The sequence below is a fragment of the Equus przewalskii genome, chromosome 26, assembly GCF_037783145.1.
Source record: "Equus przewalskii isolate Varuska chromosome 26, EquPr2, whole genome shotgun sequence".
In the NCBI taxonomy this organism is placed as follows: Eukaryota; Metazoa; Chordata; class Mammalia; order Perissodactyla; family Equidae; genus Equus; species Equus przewalskii.
Genome location: NC_091856.1, coordinates 19,367,598 through 19,386,052, shown reverse-complemented (window position 1 = coordinate 19,386,052; position 18,455 = coordinate 19,367,598). Strand labels below are relative to the sequence as shown.

General features: G+C 44.4%; 1 long non-coding RNA gene across 1 annotated transcript in view; it reads right to left on the bottom strand.

The window, feature by feature from the left end:
- Window positions 1–18,455, bottom strand: part of LOC103561594 (uncharacterized) — a 32,621-nt gene that overhangs the window by 3,822 nt on the left and 10,344 nt on the right. Inside the window, exon 2 of the long non-coding RNA XR_547482.2 lies at window positions 17,646–17,851. This is a non-coding gene — a long non-coding RNA (uncharacterized lncRNA). The remainder of the gene's footprint in view (window positions 1–17,645; window positions 17,852–18,455) is intronic.

Sequence of the window (18,455 nt, the reverse complement as noted above, 5' to 3'; positions counted from 1 at the left end):
TTCTCCCTTTTGGGAATTACCAATATGGGAGCTCTTTCGAGAATTAACACCAAGACCCAGTTCCTATTTCTTAGACCCTGCCTAGCAGCTCCAAAGACTACGCGTGGTTGTATGTGAACTTAAGAAGTGTTCTTTACCTTGCTGAGCCTCGGTTGTACCCATGAGCTACCTGGGGATATTAATCCCTGCCTGAATAACCTCATTTGAGTGTTGGGCAAAATATACCCCAAAGCATTGCAAAAGGAAATATCTTCAAATGGAAGGGAGAGAGTATTTCAAATAAGTAGAGTGTGAAAGAAAAGCATCAACCAATAGAGTACAAAACTCTAAGAGTGAGTAAGAAGAGAAAGTCAGGGAAGGAAGTATGTCTAATTCATTTTGGTATCTTCAATGTCCAGAACCAGGGAAGGCTTCATACATGACAGTCAAGTGAAAGACTACAAGAGTACAAGAGTAGGTGACCTACAGAATGGGCTAGTCTCATATCAGAGGGAAAGAAGATTCAAAAAGCAATTCAATCCAAACATTTTTAAATACTTACTTGTATGCAAGGCACTGTGTTAACTACTGGGAAGTCGCAAAGATAATAGACAAAATAACCAGTCGAGAAGCAAAAATTCTCATAGGTTATTGGGAGTATATACTGATTTTATTTAAAACCCTTTTGGAGGACTCTTTGGCTGTAATTATCAAAATTTTAGATTTGCACATCCTTTAGCCCAGCAATTCCACTCTGGAAATCTATCCTAGTGAATAAAGACTGAAACAAACAAACAAAAAGTTAACACAATAAATTGTAACTGATGTTAAACTAACATGAGTAACTTGTGATAAAGAGAAAACTAACCATCTATTAGACACTTTGTGGGTGCTAGGTGCTATACAGGCATTATTTTATTTAATCCTCACAGAAATTCTTCTAAGGAAGTACTATCATCCCAATTTAGCATACAAAGAAACTGAAGCTCAGGGAAATTATATTATGCCTAAAGCTTTTTTTTCAATCTCAGTTTGGTCATTTATAATCAGGAGCCCGATTTCCTTGGGTCCCCGGCTCCACCACTTCTAACTTTGTTACTTAATGTAAATTTGTGTCTTAAACTCTCTGAGGCCCAGTCTTCTCATCCATAAACTGCAAACCTTCTTCCCATAGTTGCTGTAGGAACTAAGAAGATAATAGTTGTTCTAGGACCAGCCCTAGTGACCATCCAAAAACAGTGTCATCCTTGTGATAAATTCACACAGCTATGAAGAGATGGAGCTGGAATTTGAACCTATGTCCAAAGCCCAGGTTCTTTCCTCTAAATCACGTGATGGGAAACAACCCCAGTGTGCAACTCGATACACAACGGCAGACTTCACGACCTCCAAGGATGGGGAATTTCCCAAAAGGATCTAGCTGCTCCAAAAATCTTTCTAAACCTAGCTCAGTGCCTCAAACTTCTACTATTAGTTTCATTTCATTGGGTTCAAGCTCAGTTGAAAGCCAAATGTTTGTCTTGGGAGCTAAAGTAAACACATTGTTTCTTGCTAAAATGTTATGGTCCTAGTTTTACATTAGATGGTTCTTACCAGGCAGAAATCAGGATACAGGAAGTGTCAAATGAAAGACATGTAAGTTTCAATGAAATAAAAAAGAAATGTCAGGAAAAGTCTATAGGAAAGACTTCCACCAAGGGTTGGACAGACATGGGGCTAGGCTCCCAGAGTTAGGCAGCACAGAGTGAGAGAAAGAATACCAGACTCTGAATCAAGAAACTTGGGTCATAACTGAAACCAATAAGTAAGTTGTAGATCTCTACTATATAGCATAATGCCTATAGCTAACAGTGCTGTATTCTATACTTAAAATTCGCTAAGAGAATAGAGCTTGTGTTGTGTTGTTACCACAAAAAGTTAATAATAATTATAATCATAATAATAAGTGAGGTGAGAAGAAAATTTGGGAGGTGATGTGTATGATTATGGCCTTGATGGTGGTGATGGTTCGTGGGTATATACTTGATCCCCAAGTCCTTTGTGTTGTATACATCAAATATGTACAGCTTTTTACATGTCAATCATACCTCAATAAAGTGGTTTAAAAAAAAAAACAAAAAGAAACTTGGGTCAATAAGGGGTCTTACTCACTCACTCATTGTGTGACCTCAGCTAAGACTCTTTCCTCTTCTGAGCCTCAGTCTGCCCCTCTGTAACAAAGGGCTCAGACCAGCATTTCTAAGCACTTTCTAGCTCTGACAGTCTAGGCTGCCAGGAAAGGAGAACAGCCAAGAAGTGACTGAATGAGACAGTCCTCCCTGGGGCATGTTGAGAAGCTCTAGGGAGCAACCCTAGTTGGCCTGTGGAGACAGGCCATCCTGGGCAAGCAGAAGCCTGAATCTCATCACCTCACTGTAGCTGCCAGGCCACAGATCCCCAGCCTGAGGTCTGAGCTCACTCCATCTCCCTGATCATTCCTGAGACCACAACTGAGCTTGGAAGGATCCAAAACATTCTGGACTTGCATTATTCAGTGACTTTGGATGAGAAGGCTGTAATCCAGGGAGGTCAAGATGATTCCCCAAAGTCAAGCATCCTGACCTTGAATTCACATAGAACTTACAAAAAACATCTTCAGTAAATGGCAGAGCTGGCAATGAACTTCAAATCCAACTGTCATCCAGTGCCCTCTTGGCTCCATCAGAAGGACTCCAATTCTAATTCCTCTGGGGCAGTGGTTCTCAATCAGGGCTGATTTTGTCCCTACAGGGGACATCTGGCAGTGTCTGACAACATTTTTGGTTGTCACAATTAAGATAGAGGGTGTACTACTGTTATCCAGTGAGTAGAGTCCAGGGATGTCACAAAACATCCTACAATGCACAGGACAGCCCCCTCACAACAAAGAATTATCAACCCCAAATGCCAGTAATGCCAAGGTTGAGAAATCCTGCTCTAAAGCATACCAAAAGCTCAGCCGGTTTTTCAGGTTACATCATCAGAGAGACTCATGAATAAATTCCCCAACAGCTCAGCCAAAAGTGAATTACCGGTCATATAGCTCCCAGCTCATTGACCCTCGCCGTCTGACATTTATACTACAAAAAGGAACGTAGGCTCCTTGTCAGGTACTAAGATGGCTTCTTATCTATCTTAATGTCAAAGATAAGGTTACCTTGAGTCATATTTCCACCGAATAGGATAGTCTTCCTGTTGAATTCCTGGAGATTTCAAGATGGGAAGGGGGCCTCCTAGAGAGTTTCAGGACTGGACATAGATTATTCATTTGTTCAGTTTCTATAACTCACTGTGTTGGTTTCTTTCCGTTCTCACACCTGTTTAACTTATGCAACACCACGTATCATTCATTTATGCTACAGAAAACATCCTATACTTGCTGCCCAGAAAAATTGTAGTCTGGTGGAGGAGACACACTTGTCCACAGATGGTTACAGTGCAGCATATTATTGCCTTGGTGGGGAAGCCCTGAGGAGGTCTTTGACCAGGTCTAGAGATCAGAGAAGGTTTCCAAGGGGAAGTGAACTCTAAGCTGAGGCTTGACAAGAGTTATCTAGGCCAAAGAAAATGTGGCAGGAAAGTGTTCTAGACTAGGCAAAAACATATTCAGATGACTAAAGAGAAGGGAGAGCATGGTGCCTTCAAGAAATTGTGAGTAGTTCAGTATGGCTGAAACTAAGAAAAAGGAGAGAGACCAAAGGTAAGGAGTACAAGAAGACAGAGCCAGAATGAGAAGAGCACCAGTACCAGTTAGGGAACCGGACATTTTATCGTGTGAATAAGGAGGTAGAGACCTGGTCAGATGCACAGCTGAGAAGCATCCTTCTGGCTGCACTGTCAGGACAGATGGGAGGACAAGAGTAGAGGCAGCAAGACTTGTCTGAGAGCACCTTCAGCATCCAAGGGAGAGGTACGGTGGCCTGGCCCAGGGAAAGGCAGAGAGGATGAGGGATGCAGACAGATGCCAGGGGATCTTAGCAAGTACAATGGACAGCGCCTGGTCACTGCTCCGCCATGGGAAGTGAGGAGTTGGGAGAAGTCAAGAACGATGCCCAGAGTCCTGGCTTGAGTGACTGGGGTCACTGAGAAAGGGGATGCAATGAAGGAGCAGATTAGGGGCAACATGACTATTTCAGTTCTGGTTGCATCAAGTATGGATTTTCCAGCAGCCTGCTCTCTATGCTGCTCTGGAGCTCAGAAGAAAGGTACAGACACTCAAGAGAGGGTAGGACCAGGAATGAGGTGATACACTATGGCACAAGGTTTTCATCCACCCCAGGAACGCTGACACCACACCCAGGGCTGCAGGGAAAGAATGAAAGAAATGTCAACAGTGTTCTCCATTGTTGTTGACAATATAAATTAGTTGGAGAAGGACCTGGCACGTCAGGTGTGTCTCTGCCTCATTTCATCCTCCAACAACCTACAAGGCTGGTATTACCCTCAGTTGACCAAGGGAAGAAATGGAGCTCAGTGAAGAAATGATGGTCAGCTCATTGGCGTGGATATTCCAAATCAGGTCTGCCTGGTTCCAAATTCTGTGTTCTCACTAAATAAACCATAGTGCCTTTCTCTTCAAAAGATCACCCCTGTATTTCTAAACTTTTAAAGGGGTAAAGCATCATAGGCTCTGATGTTGGGAAAACGTGGGTTCAAATCCAAGCTTCTTTACTTATGAGCAGGTCAATACCTTTGTTTGCAAAGCAGAGGATATTCATTCCCACTTCACAAGGAGGTTATGAGGAGTAAATAAGATTCCAGCATAGACATCTCTTAGCTCTGTGGCTGGCATAAAGAAGTACTTGACAAAGGTGATCAGTATTATTATGTTTAAGTACTCTTAAGTCAAGGGTTCTCAACCAAGGTGATTTTGCTTCCCCGCACCCCCCACCCCAGGACATTTGACAATGTCTGGAGGCATTTTTAGTTATCACAACTGAGGGGAGCGGTACTACAGGCATCTAGTGGGTGGAGGCCAGGGTGGCTGCTAAACATCCTACAATGCCCAGACTAACAAAGAATTATCTGTCTTATAGTGTTAATAATGCCCAGGTTGAGAAATCCTGCTATAATTTAATACAAAATACCTAAACTGGGAGGAGATGAAATCCATTAGATTAGAGATGGTCTAATCCAATTTATCCATTTCACAGAAGAGAAAATGGAAACCAGAAGGGAAAGGGACTCGTCTCCCAAGGAAGGATTGGATGGAGGGGAAGAGGCCACTGCTGATTAAGAGCTGGCTTTCTCGAAGCTTCGCTGTGAGGATGTTTCTGTACCCTCCTGCCATCCATTTCTGGAGAATGGCTGGGGCAATTCTTTTCTGTCCTCTTCGAAAGGGAGAAAAGATGGTCCAGTGGGGTCCTGGGCGAGGGCATCCTGGGTCAGTCCCCCTGGTGGCCACACCCCAATCCAGCAGTGTCTGGCCCTATTAAGCATAGCGATCAGGAATACGTGTTGCATAACGTGCCCAGCACTTTACGAGCATTACGTCATTTTCTCTTCATGACACGTGGTTCTATTGTTGTCATCCTATCGTGGCTGATGAGGACACTGAGGCCTAAGGAGGCAACGTGGTTTGCCCAAGGTTACGCAACTGAGGGATGAGCAGGGACTGGAACCAGGTGGTGGGGCTCCAGAGTTCACACGGATCCATCACTTAAGGCTGTCACCAGCGAGACTCCAGCCTGGGCCTGCAAACCCATCGTTCCCTCCAAGTTTATGGAAAGCAGAGCCTGCTTCCTCTGAATGCAGGGTTTGGGTGTCACCAAAATCCTACCAAGCCAAATCACCAGAAGTCACAGTTCACGGGATTAGCCCATTCTTTTGGTACCCAGACGAGAACCACAGATCTGGGTGGTTTCTCAGCCGACTAATTTTTCTGGAGACAAGAGAGGGGGTACCAAAGACCTGAGGTCACGCAGCTAGTTTGCAACTGGTTTTCCTGACTTGTCTGTTTCACATTTGGAAACAGACAAGAAAAAGTAAAAACACCAACTCTGAACGTTGCCTTCTCAGGAGTGAGCAGAGGCTTGACCTCGGGCCAGTTTCCTTCTGAGACAAACACATTTTCATGAAGTGATTCCCCAAAAGATCTTGGAGAAAAGTTTTCTTGTCTCCTTCCTCTGCCAGCCAAAGCAAATGAGACTCTGGCTTGTTAAAACAGCAACTGAAAAGGGGTGAGTAGAACTACAGAATGGAAAAGAAAAGTTATTTACAGATCTCAAGCCCAAACAACAGTTTCAATTCTGTAAATTTTCAAGCCGGAACCCAAAGCTCCACTTTCCTTTTTAAAGAAAGAAAGGGATACTTACTTGTTCCCCAATTTCCCTTCAATAGCAGCCATCTTCCAGCAAGACTGCTTTTGAGTCATTCATTTACTCTACAGCTCATCTCATCCCCAAAGGGATTTTGAGGCAACAAACAAAAGTATCACAATATTGGGGGCGGGGGTGGTAGGGAGGAAGAAATCCAAGTTATGAGCAAATCAAAGTCAAATAGGAAGATGAGCCAGGGAATATCAGTAAACATAATGAACAGTTGCTAAAAAGAGCTTCCTAGTAGCTAAGTCAATGAGGAAAATCAATCCATTATCAGGTTTGTAACGTCCATAAGAGAAAAAAAATATTAGTTGCTCAGGAGAAAAAGCAGATTTTTCCCTGACATGATGTGAAAAACAAACTTTCACTATTTAAGACACTAAGATTTGGGGAGATTATCTGTTACGACAATTAGTATTAATTGTCTGACAAATATCTGCCCCTCCACCACCCCCACCCACCCCTTCCCTTTTGCAGGCACTCAGTTAAGTGTTAAATGAAGGAATGAGCATCAACTCCAAGTCAGGCTTTCTGATTTCCAGGTGATAGCCAGAATCTTGCTGTTAGGTCGGGAGGTTACACCTTTTCTTCCCTACACCAGAGTTTCTCAATCTTGGTAACACTAACACTTTAAACTGAACAATTCTTTATTGTAGGGGTCTGTCCTGTGCACCATAGAATGTTTAGCAGCATCCCTGGCCTCTACCCGCTACATGCCAGTAGCACCCTCCCCAGTTGTAACAACCCCAAATGCCTCCACGTATTGCCAGATGTCCCCCAGTTGAGAGTCACTACCTAGACCTATGACCTAAAAGAACAAATTCTATATTCCTCTCTCCCAGCAATGCCTAGCACCCAGGACACACAGCACACATCCAAGATACAATGGAGGAACAGAGACAGGATAACCACAATCAACGCTCCTACTTGGAAAGAATGGGAAACAAACAGGAGTCGCTGATGTGGGACAGTTCTGAAATTCTGCTGGGCAGACTTCAAGAACATTCCTTCTCTGGATGAGAGAGAGGCTTTGAATCTTCCCTCAGGGCAGCTCATGCTTGTTCATTGTTCCCACCACCCCTCGGTCCACCCTTTGGGAGCCAAGATCTTCCTTGAACACCTATGAAGTAAGTACCAGGGATTACGGCCTCCTTGGATGTTTCATGGTTTTCTTAGTCTACTTTCTGTTCATGAAAGATTGACATCCCAAGAGTTGTGTTAAGCCTCAAAGATTTTCTAGACCAGGCTTGTGGTTTCTTTGGCATTGCATTTCACTCAATGACATAATAGGTTTCTGATCTATTTCCAGGGACCACAGCCAAAGTTCTTTTTAAGATATAGTTCTCAAATCTGTCCTTTTCCTTGCTTTTTTTACTTTCTTGCTTCTCTCTCTCTCTTAAGCTAATGGCAGCTACCTTGAGACTATATGGAAAAATCAATGAGAAGTCTGCTCTTTTCATTTGATCTATGCCCTGAGTCATTTTTCCAACTGAGAGGTTTTTTACTAGGCCTTTGCCACTTAAATTCTTATTGAATTCCGTCTCGCATTGTGTGGTATCTAAAGTAGTATGCTATTCCAACTTCAAGGTTTCACATTTCCGGACTCTCTCTATTCTTCGTAATTTCTGCTTGTAATCCACCCCCTGATTTCCTGAGCTTATCTCATGCTTGTAATACCTTACCAAATACAGCCACGTCACCATCATTCTATTTTCGTATCTCTTCCCCTGGAATGACGAGTCCAGTAAACACAAGGTCTGCTTTTTCAAGCCATCACAGGGGACCACTTTACAAATACCTTCTCAGTGAATGCTCTGAGCCCCATCTTCCCAGTTCATCTTCTCCAGCTCAGTTTCCTATTTCCTGTCTGGGATCACTAAGCTAACATCTTATATTTTATGTTTTTGTTACAGAGCACTCCACTTCTGATACCAATTTCTGCATTAAAATAATGAACAGTATCTGTCAGAACAGGCAAATCCTAAAATTTCAGTGGATTAATACAATAAGGGTTTATTTCTCACTCATTCAAAGTCCAATGAAGATAGGCTGCCCTTTTCCATCTTGGAGCTACAGAAGAGCCAGCTGCTTCTGGACCCCAAGCAATAACAGATGAGATTTTTTAAAGGCATTGAAATGATAAAGATCCAGTAAGACCTGGATAGAAAGATTAAATTAAAGGTGTGACACACTGTGTTATTGCTCCCAAATTTTCTCTGCCCCTTTCTGAGGGCAGAGTTCCCTTCCCCACCTCACTGGCATAAGGCTCTGGCCAATGTAACGTGATTGAAGGTGATGTGTGTCGCTTCCGGTAGCAGTTTTCAGGACCATGGTATGGAGACTTGGGTTCTCTTCAACCACCATGATCGGTAGTGTTTTAGATAGAGGCTGCTTGATCAGCCTGGGTCTTGGAGTGCATATGAACTGGAACAGTTGTTCTGGCCAGCGATGAATGGACAGTGTGAGCAAGTGATAGAGTCTCTCCAGAATCTTCTCAGGTACCTATGAACGCTCCTCTCAACCAGGCTCTGACTTTTGAGCTTTGATGTCCATCTCTGCATTATTCAGTTTTAGCAAGAATCCTGCCAAGTCCGTTTAGCCAGAATCCTCCACCCTCCATGTCTGATCACTCCCAATATCTAATCGGGTTCTTTAGCCTCCATCATCCCCCAGGTGATGTCTGACCACCCTGGCCTGCCTTCCGGTTAGGTCAGTTTACCCAGAATCCCCCTTACCCCTGATGTTTCATCTTAGTAATTTTCCATCGAGTGATCCCCACTCCAATCCTTGGCTATAAATTTCCACTCGCCCATGCTGTATTTGGCGTTAAGTCCAATCTCTGCTAGTCCCCACTGAAGCGGTCCCTACACCCATTGCAATAGGCTCCCCTTGAATAAAATCTGCCTTACCACTCTTTAACAAGTGTCATGAATAATTTTTTCTTTAGCAGTTACAGTATTATCTTTCTCTAACGCAAGAAATAAACCCTTGTTCCCAAAAGCCCCTGAGATGCTGGGATTCTTTGTTACTACAGCATCACTTAGCCTGTCCTGACAGAAAACACCAGTGAAGGAACTGCCGAAGAACATGGTGGGGACACGGTCATCATCATCAACAACCTGAAGAGCCAAGTGGAAAAGCAGGACTAGATTTGCTCCTGGTTGATCCCAAACTGGAAGTCACAGGGAGGCAGCTCAGCCTAAGGAAGAATGTTCTGAGAGTCAGTACTGGGCAATCAGTCATCACAGGTAACTGCAGACTGCAGACGTGCAAGCAGAGGGCTGGGATGGGAGGATGGGAGATGACACTAAGGCGTCTTCCAGGGCTGAGATGCTGTGATTAGAGGGAAGGTCTGTATTGTCGGTACCCTCGTTCCTCAGGACTTCTACCTGTCAGTGAGGAGAGCACAGAGACTCTGAACCATCCAGCACCTCAGCTAAGTCAAAGAACCCGTGCGCCCAGGGAGCCCCAAAGGGCCAGGGTGCAGCCTTTCTCAGGAAGTTCATCTGCATTTTCTCCATTAAACACAGCTATTCACTGGGTGTTCGTGTCATTGTCCCCTTTCCTCTCTTTGTCTTTGTCCCCATCTCTCTGCCCCTCTGATTGTCTTTCACCATCCTGGTTTCCATGTGCCCCTGGACTTCCCTGTGTCTTTGTATTTTTCTTTTATCTTTGGATATTTCTGCCTCCATCTCAGTCTGTCTCTCTGTTTCTGTACGTCATTTCTCCCTGTTTCTAATCTCCCCTCTCTCTCCCACATACATTGCCTCTGTCAACACACCACTCAGAAGTTTTTCGATGAAAAACAGCCCCTAAGAAACCAGTCTTTGGCCTTCTCTTGCGCCATAACTGGTACGAAAACCATTTGCTTCTTCAGTCACATCTTCGGTCTCTTTTTTGTCACTTCCTTTTCAGGAAGTGGAACTACTCCCCTAACCAGACATTACTCATCTCCAGCCCCAACGGCTGAATCCTTGTGCCCTTCTCAATTCCAAAATCATCGTCTCTGGCCCTGGTTCCAAGGCAGCGCCTTGCCTTTCTTCCCTGCCCGAGCTCTCTGTGCAGTTCCAGAAACATTCCCCAGAAAGGCCGTGACAAGGGTGTGGCCGCTGTGAACTTTCTTGGTGAGTGAAGGGTGGAGGTTTACAAAGTCCAAATAGAATGTCCCTGACCACAAGGAGCTGCCCAGCCCGCTGCTGCAGCCTCATTCCTGTCCTCTCCCACACTGTCCTCTGGATGTGTCTAATGGCTCCCGCCTCCCACCTTGGCTCTCAGCCTAACCTCTACTGGCCGCGCCCTCTACACGTGGCAGAGTGACAGGGTGGCAGAGGGAACAGAGCACAGCCCCAGGAACTTGGTCTGCCTTCAACTTCAGCTTCAGCTCTACTGCTCACTTTTGGGGTAATTCTGAGCATGTTGCATCACCCTCTGTTGCCTATTTCCTACTCTGAAAAGTTCAAGTCATAGTGACTATCTGCTGTGGTTGTGTGAGAACCAGGTAAGATTGCATCCAGAAAGCTCCCACTGCAGAGCTGGAGTAAAGATGGTGATGGCAAAACATTCATTCCCATGCTACCTCTTTACCACCCAAACTCCATGCCCATCCTCAGCTTCAGGGCTGAGCTGCAGCTAGTACGCACAGGGTCAGCAATACTATTTCCTGCCAGAGTCTACTCTGATGGATCAGCAGACGTGAAGTTCCAATTGTTGTTTACTTTGAATATCTCTACCCTCTGCCCCCGCCATTGCTCCCCACTGTCTGTCTTCCATCAATATCCGTGAAATCCACTTCAAAGTCCAAACCAAACCACCCCTCCTCTCTGACCCTTGACCTCTCTTAACAGTAATAACCTGTGCTCACTGAGAAGTCCCACTCACTGGGCACTGACAACAAGATGTAACGCATGGTGTTCCCCCAAACATTTATTTGGCATCTACACTATGCCCTGAACTTGGGAGATCTAATAATGAAAAAGGCATAGTCTCTACCCTTGAGATGTTCACAGGCTAGTGGGCAGGAGAGCGATGTAAATAAATCATGACAATGCAATGTGAACTGAGGTGTGGTCTGGACATGCTGCGGGGAGGGCGCTCCGACTTTGCCTGGGGCTGCCACCAGAAATGCAAATCCATATCTTAGCCCTCTGCTCTCTTATTGCAAGATCCACTCAACCCAATTCAGGACTAAGGGCCAATACTGTCCGTGTTGGGAGGTAGGGCTACAATCACAGACTAAATAACGGCGATCTTCAGCCTCAGCTCTGGGCCGTCACATCTCCAGCTCCAGTTTCTGGTTGAGTCTGAGCCACCAAGTAGATACCTAAGGAATGAGGAAATGCCCACACCCACAGCCAGGCTCCACAATTTAGTGGCATTCTTGGTCGAAACCGAGTAATAACGTAAAGGCCAGAGAAGGGAGAAAAAGTCCAAGGAAACAGTCGGGCTGTTTGGTCAAGACTTCAGGGGCTCCATCTTGCTCCAAGCTTGCAGACACTGTCACCACATGGTTCACCCCTCTCCCTCTGCACTCCCTTCCTTCACTCCTGGGCCTCTGCCAACCCTCATTCCACCTGAGCACTCTTCTCCCAACCAGAGCATGTCATCTCTCTGGAGACAGGCCTCCTAAATTCTTACTGTAACCAAATGGTCAACAAATACACAGTCATAACTCCAGGCCCTTTTAAGGGGATGCTTCTCAGGTTTAACAATGAGAGCGGGTTCGTCAAGACCTCAGCTCCCTGGCAACATCAGCTGCCTGGACCAGAATCAAGAACTAAGAAGAAAATAAAAACATTTCCCTGTGGAGACAAAGCAGTCACCCTGAAATCTCTGTCCTAATGCTTATCCACATGAGTCACTGGAAAGTCTATCAGGATCACATGCAGCATCCACTGACTCTCCTTTCTTGTCTATTTTTGGATCTCAGAAAGACAGAACGGGGATTGTCATAATCCCCGGATCATGGCACACCGTCTTCGCAGTCCATGCTTAGACTGCTTTTTATTTAGTCGGTTAATTAATGAGTTAGGACGTTATAAGTACCTATTAACCCATGATGTAAAAGGAAAGCCAGGAGCTTGGGGGTTTCATAGGATGCCATATGAAACCCTTCACAACCACCCACCTCAGGGTACCCATCATCCTGAGTTCTGTGTTCATCATTGCTTTACTCTCTTTTTAATTACTTATATCTATATGCATTTGAGTGTGTGTGCGTGCATGTGCTTGCATTGTTTTTAACTTTATGTAACCTTTGCTGCATATAATCTATGGGAATTACTTTTTCACTTTATATCATCTTGCTAAGATTCATCCATACGGAGGCGTATTGCCATTGTTCCTTCATTTGGCTGACGGTACAACACCCCATTGTGTGGCCCTGCGACCCTTTAGTCATTGCCTTTCCTGGTGACAAGCATCTGATGTGCATCCAGGTTTTTGCTACCATGACAACTGCTACAACAAAGGGCCTTATATGTACCTCCCGTTGAACACGTGCAAGAGCCTCTCTTGGGCCTGTGCCTAGGAGGGGACCAGTTGGCTCCAACCTGCTTGAGAATTTTGATAAACCGAAAGGGAGCTAGATCTAAGCAAAGCAGAGAGAAAGGGAGTATTGAGGAAGAAAAGAAGAGAGAATCCTAAAAGCCTAATTTGGAGGCACACTCAGCAGATGGGCAACATTGCTCTGTGTGATTCCATGGCTGCAGGGGACCCGGGCACAGACTCGGTGACATTCACCATGGAAACTGGAATGACCCAAGCACAGCTGCATCTGCTTTGGGATCCCACCAAGTAATGTAAATGAGGCTGTTGTTCTAGGAAATATCCAATCCTGGCAAAAATGGGTGATGTATGGGACCACCTCTACATAGAAAGAGCATCAAATAGGTTCATAACCTTCGCCCTGGAGATGTCCCTGCTGAGACTCCAGGCAAGACCCAAAATACAAAAAAACAACTGATGCTTTATTAATAAACTAATAAGAAATGATCCAAATGCATTTTAAGTAGATGTTGCTTAAGTGGACGCCAGCACTTCACCTGAGAGAAGTTTTACGCCGTCCTTCACAACTTGATTCATGACACGTTGCCATTCAGTGAGATGAGCAGGAATCAAAATGAGATATACAAGGTGATCCCAAGGATGGTTTAAAAGAGAGGCATAGAAAATTAAATTGGAAAGAAATACTTTTAAGTGTGAATACCGCTTTCTAGAGGGTTTGGAGCAGAGATCAGAAAACACCACCCATTGGCAAAATCGAGTCTGCCTACCCCTGGTTGTGTATGGCCTGCAGACTAAGAATACTTTTACATTTGTAAATGGTTATATAAACACCTACATGGAATCTTCAATGTTGCCTCTTGGCTCACAAATTCTAAAATACTTCCCATTGACCCTTTACAGAAAAATTTTGCCAACTCTCAGTTTAGAGAGTGTGAATAATTATTCCCCACCCTATTTTTTTTTCAGTTCCCCAAATTCAAAATATGTTATTTTATCCTCAGAAAAATTAAACTACTTTAAAGTGTAAACTATATTTTAGAAAGGTTTCCATTCAAAATGGTTGCAATTTTTTATGTTGGTCCTTAGAGGGCTGTGTGTCAGTCATTGAACAAGTCTTTCATCAGATAGCTCCTTTCCCAAGAGAACCAAAAAGGGGAGGCCCTGCAACCATCAACAGCTTCCCAGGAAGGTGCAGCTGTGCCCCAGATTCACACTCTTGCAGGAAGCCCATGGATGTTGCACAAGCCAAAACACACTTAGATGTCAAGAAGTAATTACTCAAAAATAACCATTTTTCCCAATTTGGGAAGCAACGGGGAAAACGTCGGCTTCCCCATCCCAGCCAGCCATGTGACTCCTTCCTTGTGCATCATGGGGAAATGGCCATGGTACAGTCTGGAAAAAGGGTTTCTCAGCAGACAAGCATGTAGAGATGGGTTGGGGGGCACACCCAGTGGGCAAAGAGAAGACACAGAGAAGCAGAGAGATCCTGAAAACATGAATGCCAGAAGCATCTTCAGCAGCCACAAAGTTCAAATCCATGGCCCCACTTTGCAGATGGAGAGAATGAGGCCTGAAGAGCAGAAATGATTTAGAGTTATCTTTCCTCAGTGAGACCAGGTGCTCTAAAAGACATCAACTCCAATCATCTCTCCAATAATTAAATTTCCTCTAAAATATCCCCAGGAGGTGGTTATTCGGGTCCTGTATTTACTCTTGGGATCGAGAGCTCCCAGCCTTGGAAGCAGCCTTATGGACAAGTGAATAGCATTGACGGTCTCAAAATTGAACTGAAATATGCCTGGCAGTGCCTCCTGCTCACTGGCCTATTTCAACTCACTGGAGGCCACACAGAATTGTAAAATAATAATAACAACAACAATGATAATAATGCAAGATCACGTCCAAAATCCAAAAAGCTCTAACAATCTGAAAGCTGTTATGATGCATTTGGCAGCAAAAGCTGAGCTGAGGTCATGTGTGTGGCATGTCCTTCGTATCTATCCCACTCAGTATGTGTATGTTGGGCTGCAGAAACATTTCTGGGTTTGATTATAGGGTGCTGCTCCAGACCCCATCGAGAGTGTTACGTAATAGAAGATATATAGAGTGTATTATTAGGGTAAACCGTATGAAATTACTACTACTGTAGGTCAAAAATGGTCAATATTGGTGATTTCACATCATTCAGCTTAAAGCTTTTCTGAAACCCGGCCCTAAGGACTCTGGAACAAGGACTCGAGGACCTGTACTCAAAAGATTAGCCTCCACTTTGGAGCACTAACTATGCGATAGGTGCTACACCAAGAGTGACTCTCAAATTAATATCACCACTCAGGCCTCTCCCTAGGGCCCCAGATCATCATTCAACGGCCTCCTCATCTTGTCATCGCCACTTGGTTGTCTAAAAGCCACCTTAAATGTTGCAAGTCTTGATCCGAGCTCTCAAGCTCCCTCCCACAGTCTTCCCAGTGTCTTCTGAAGGCATTTCCATCCTTCTGAGGATCCAGCTAAGAACCTTGGACGCAGACTTTTGTCTTCTCTTTCTCTCTCCCCCCACATGCATTCAAAATATTTCCGGAATCATCCTTTCTAGTGACCCTCTGCCTGCACTCCCTTCAACCCACCGTCATGTCTAGCCTGATTATCGCAGTGGTTTCCGGACTGGTCTCCCTCATTCCATCCTTCTCCCTTCAGGCTCCTCTCAACACAGCAGCCAGGATGATGCTTTTGAAGTGAAATCAGAAACTGCCACCCTTCTGCCCTACACCTCCCAAAGACTCCCCACCTCAGTGAAGAAGCTAAGTCCTACCCACGCCTGGAGGCCCTGCACGGTCAGCCCCCTCCGATACCACTCTGACCTCATCACCCCTACCTCCTCCTCACTCACTGCTCCAGCCTTCCTGGCCACCTTGATGTGGCCCCCACTCTCTTCTTTACTCATTGCTCCAACCATCCTGGCCACCTTGAAGCTCCTTGACCATACCTCCTTCAAGGCCACAAGCATCCTTCTACCAGACACCCACAGGGCCTCCCCTCACTTCTTCAGGTCTTCACTCAAATGTCTCCTCTCACTGAGGCCTTTTCTGACCACCCCGTTTTAAATTACAACTAAAGTAACTCCTTATCTTCCATCTCTGTTTTTTCCTAAAGCTCTAAGACCATCTAATATACTATAAATTTAACTTACGTCCTGTGTTGACTGGCCATCTCCCTCCCCACTGGAATATAAACTTCATGAAAGCCGGGATTTTCGTCTGCTCTCCTCACCGCTGAATCCCCAATACCTAGAACACTATCTAGTCAGCACTCAAGTGCAATAACTCATCGTTTACCTTGGAAGCGATTCACCGTCTACCTGGGAATCCGCTGAGAATCCAGAAGGAAGCAAGAAGTACCTTGTAGCAGCCAAAATGCCTATATCACCAAAGAGATTATACAGATGGCAGATAAGTGCGTGAAAAGATGTTCAACATTGTTAGCCGTTAAGGAAATGCAAATGAAAACCATAGATATCACGGTACACCTACCAGAACGGCTAAAATGAAAAAACAGTGTTAACATCAAATGCTGGAGAGAGGGCACAGAGAAGGCATTAGATCTTTCGCACATCGCTGGTGGGAAGTAAAATGATACAACCACTCTGGAAAAGAGTGTGGTAGTTCCCTACAAAACCAAACAGGTGCTTATGGTACGACTCAGCAATTCCCCTCCTGGGTATTTACACCGGAGAAATGAAAACATGTTCTCACAAAAACCTGCACACTGATATTCATAGCAGCTTTACTCATTTTAACTCAAAATTGGATATAACCCAAACGTCCTTCAGTGGGCAACTGGTTAAACAAACAATGTTATACCCATACCATGGATTACCATTGAGCAATCGAAGGAAATGAACTCCTAATCATGCAATAATTTGGATGAACCTCAAGGAAATTAGACTGAGTGAAAAGAAGCCAACTTCACAAGGATGCAGACTGCATGATTCCGTTTACATAACATTTGTGAAATAACATAATTATCGAGTCAGAGAGCAGATTAGTGGTTGCCAGGGGTTAAGGGATGAGGAAAGAGAGGGTGGCAGCTGCGACCATAAAATGGAGCATAGGGGATCCTTGTGATGGAGCTTTTCTGTATCTTGACCGTGGTGACGGTCACACGAATCTACGCATGTGATAAATTGCACAGAACTGAATACATGTACACGAATGAGTACATATAAAGCTGGCGGAATCTGACTGTCAATGTCAATGTCAATTTCCTGGCGGTGATGTTACACTATGGTTATGCAAAGTGTTGCCTTTGGGGAAGGAGCACCGAGTAAAGGGTCACAGGGTCTCTGTATTATTTCCTACTGCTGCATGAAAATCTACATCTAGGGCCGGCCCAGTGGCGCAGCGATTAAGTTCGAGCATTCCGGCGGCCTGGGGTTCGCTGGTTCCGATTCCGCGTGTGGACATGACATCGCTTGGCATGCCATGCTGTGGTAGGCGTCCCACGTATAAAGTAGCGGAAGATGGGCATAGATGTTAGCTCAGGGCCAGGCTTCCTCAGCAAAAAGAGGAGGATTGGCAGTAGTTAGCTCAGGGCTAATCTTCCTCAAAAAATAAATAAATAAATAAATAAAATAAAATATTAAAAAAAAACAAAGAAGAAAATCTACATCTACAGTTATCTCAAACAGACGTCTATGGGTCCATGCCCCAAAACTCTTATTCTCTTCCCATAGGACCTTCCCCAGGCACAAACTCAGAATCCGTTGACCTTGCTTTAAATAAAATTGTAACAATTAGTTATCACGTTTTGCAAATAACCAGATACCTTAGAACAGGGAGAGTCGGCTCGAGTTCTCAAGGTCACACAGCAGAGGAACTAAAAGCCAGGTGTCCAGATTCCCACTCCGGTGTTTTTAGTATTCACCATCTTTTGAGGGCTTCTCATATTGTGGATGATAATATGGATCTCTTCATTTGAACCCAAACATTTACCACTTTTAAGACCCTGGTTTGATCAAGCACACCAACTTTCTGTAAAAGAAATAAAAGAATAAGAACATATTCATAAACCCCTTCAAGACGATCCAATATTAAATGTAATTACGTGTTTAAAAGTTACAACAGCAAATATTTTTTCTGAAGGGAAAGTTTCTCACTAGGTTTGTTAAACCAAGAACGTGTAACCAGGCAACATAAAAATCATCCTGTGCTGGGACTCTCTGGAAATATATCAGATGCTTATTTCAATAGATGTTGCTTAAGAGTCTATTACGTGACAGTCGCTATGTTAGGAGCTACAGCCACAGGGAAGGGATGTGACCTAGTACCTGCCCTTTTAGATCTGATGATTTAATTGGGGAAATGGAAAAATAGTCAATCACAGTCTAGTATGAAATAGTCAATGATAGAGGACAAATGAGAAGCTACAAGAACACAGATGCGTATCTCATCCAATCTTGGAGGCAGGGAGATGCCAGAAAGCTTTCTGTATGAAGTTTTGAAAATAGGAGAGCGTGATGATATGAAGGGAAGAGACTAGAAGCTTTCACAGTGGAAGCAACAGCATATGCAACAGTGGAGCTGGACCATAACGCTTTTGGGAGAATTGAAGCTTGGCAAAGTAGCAAGAGATGAG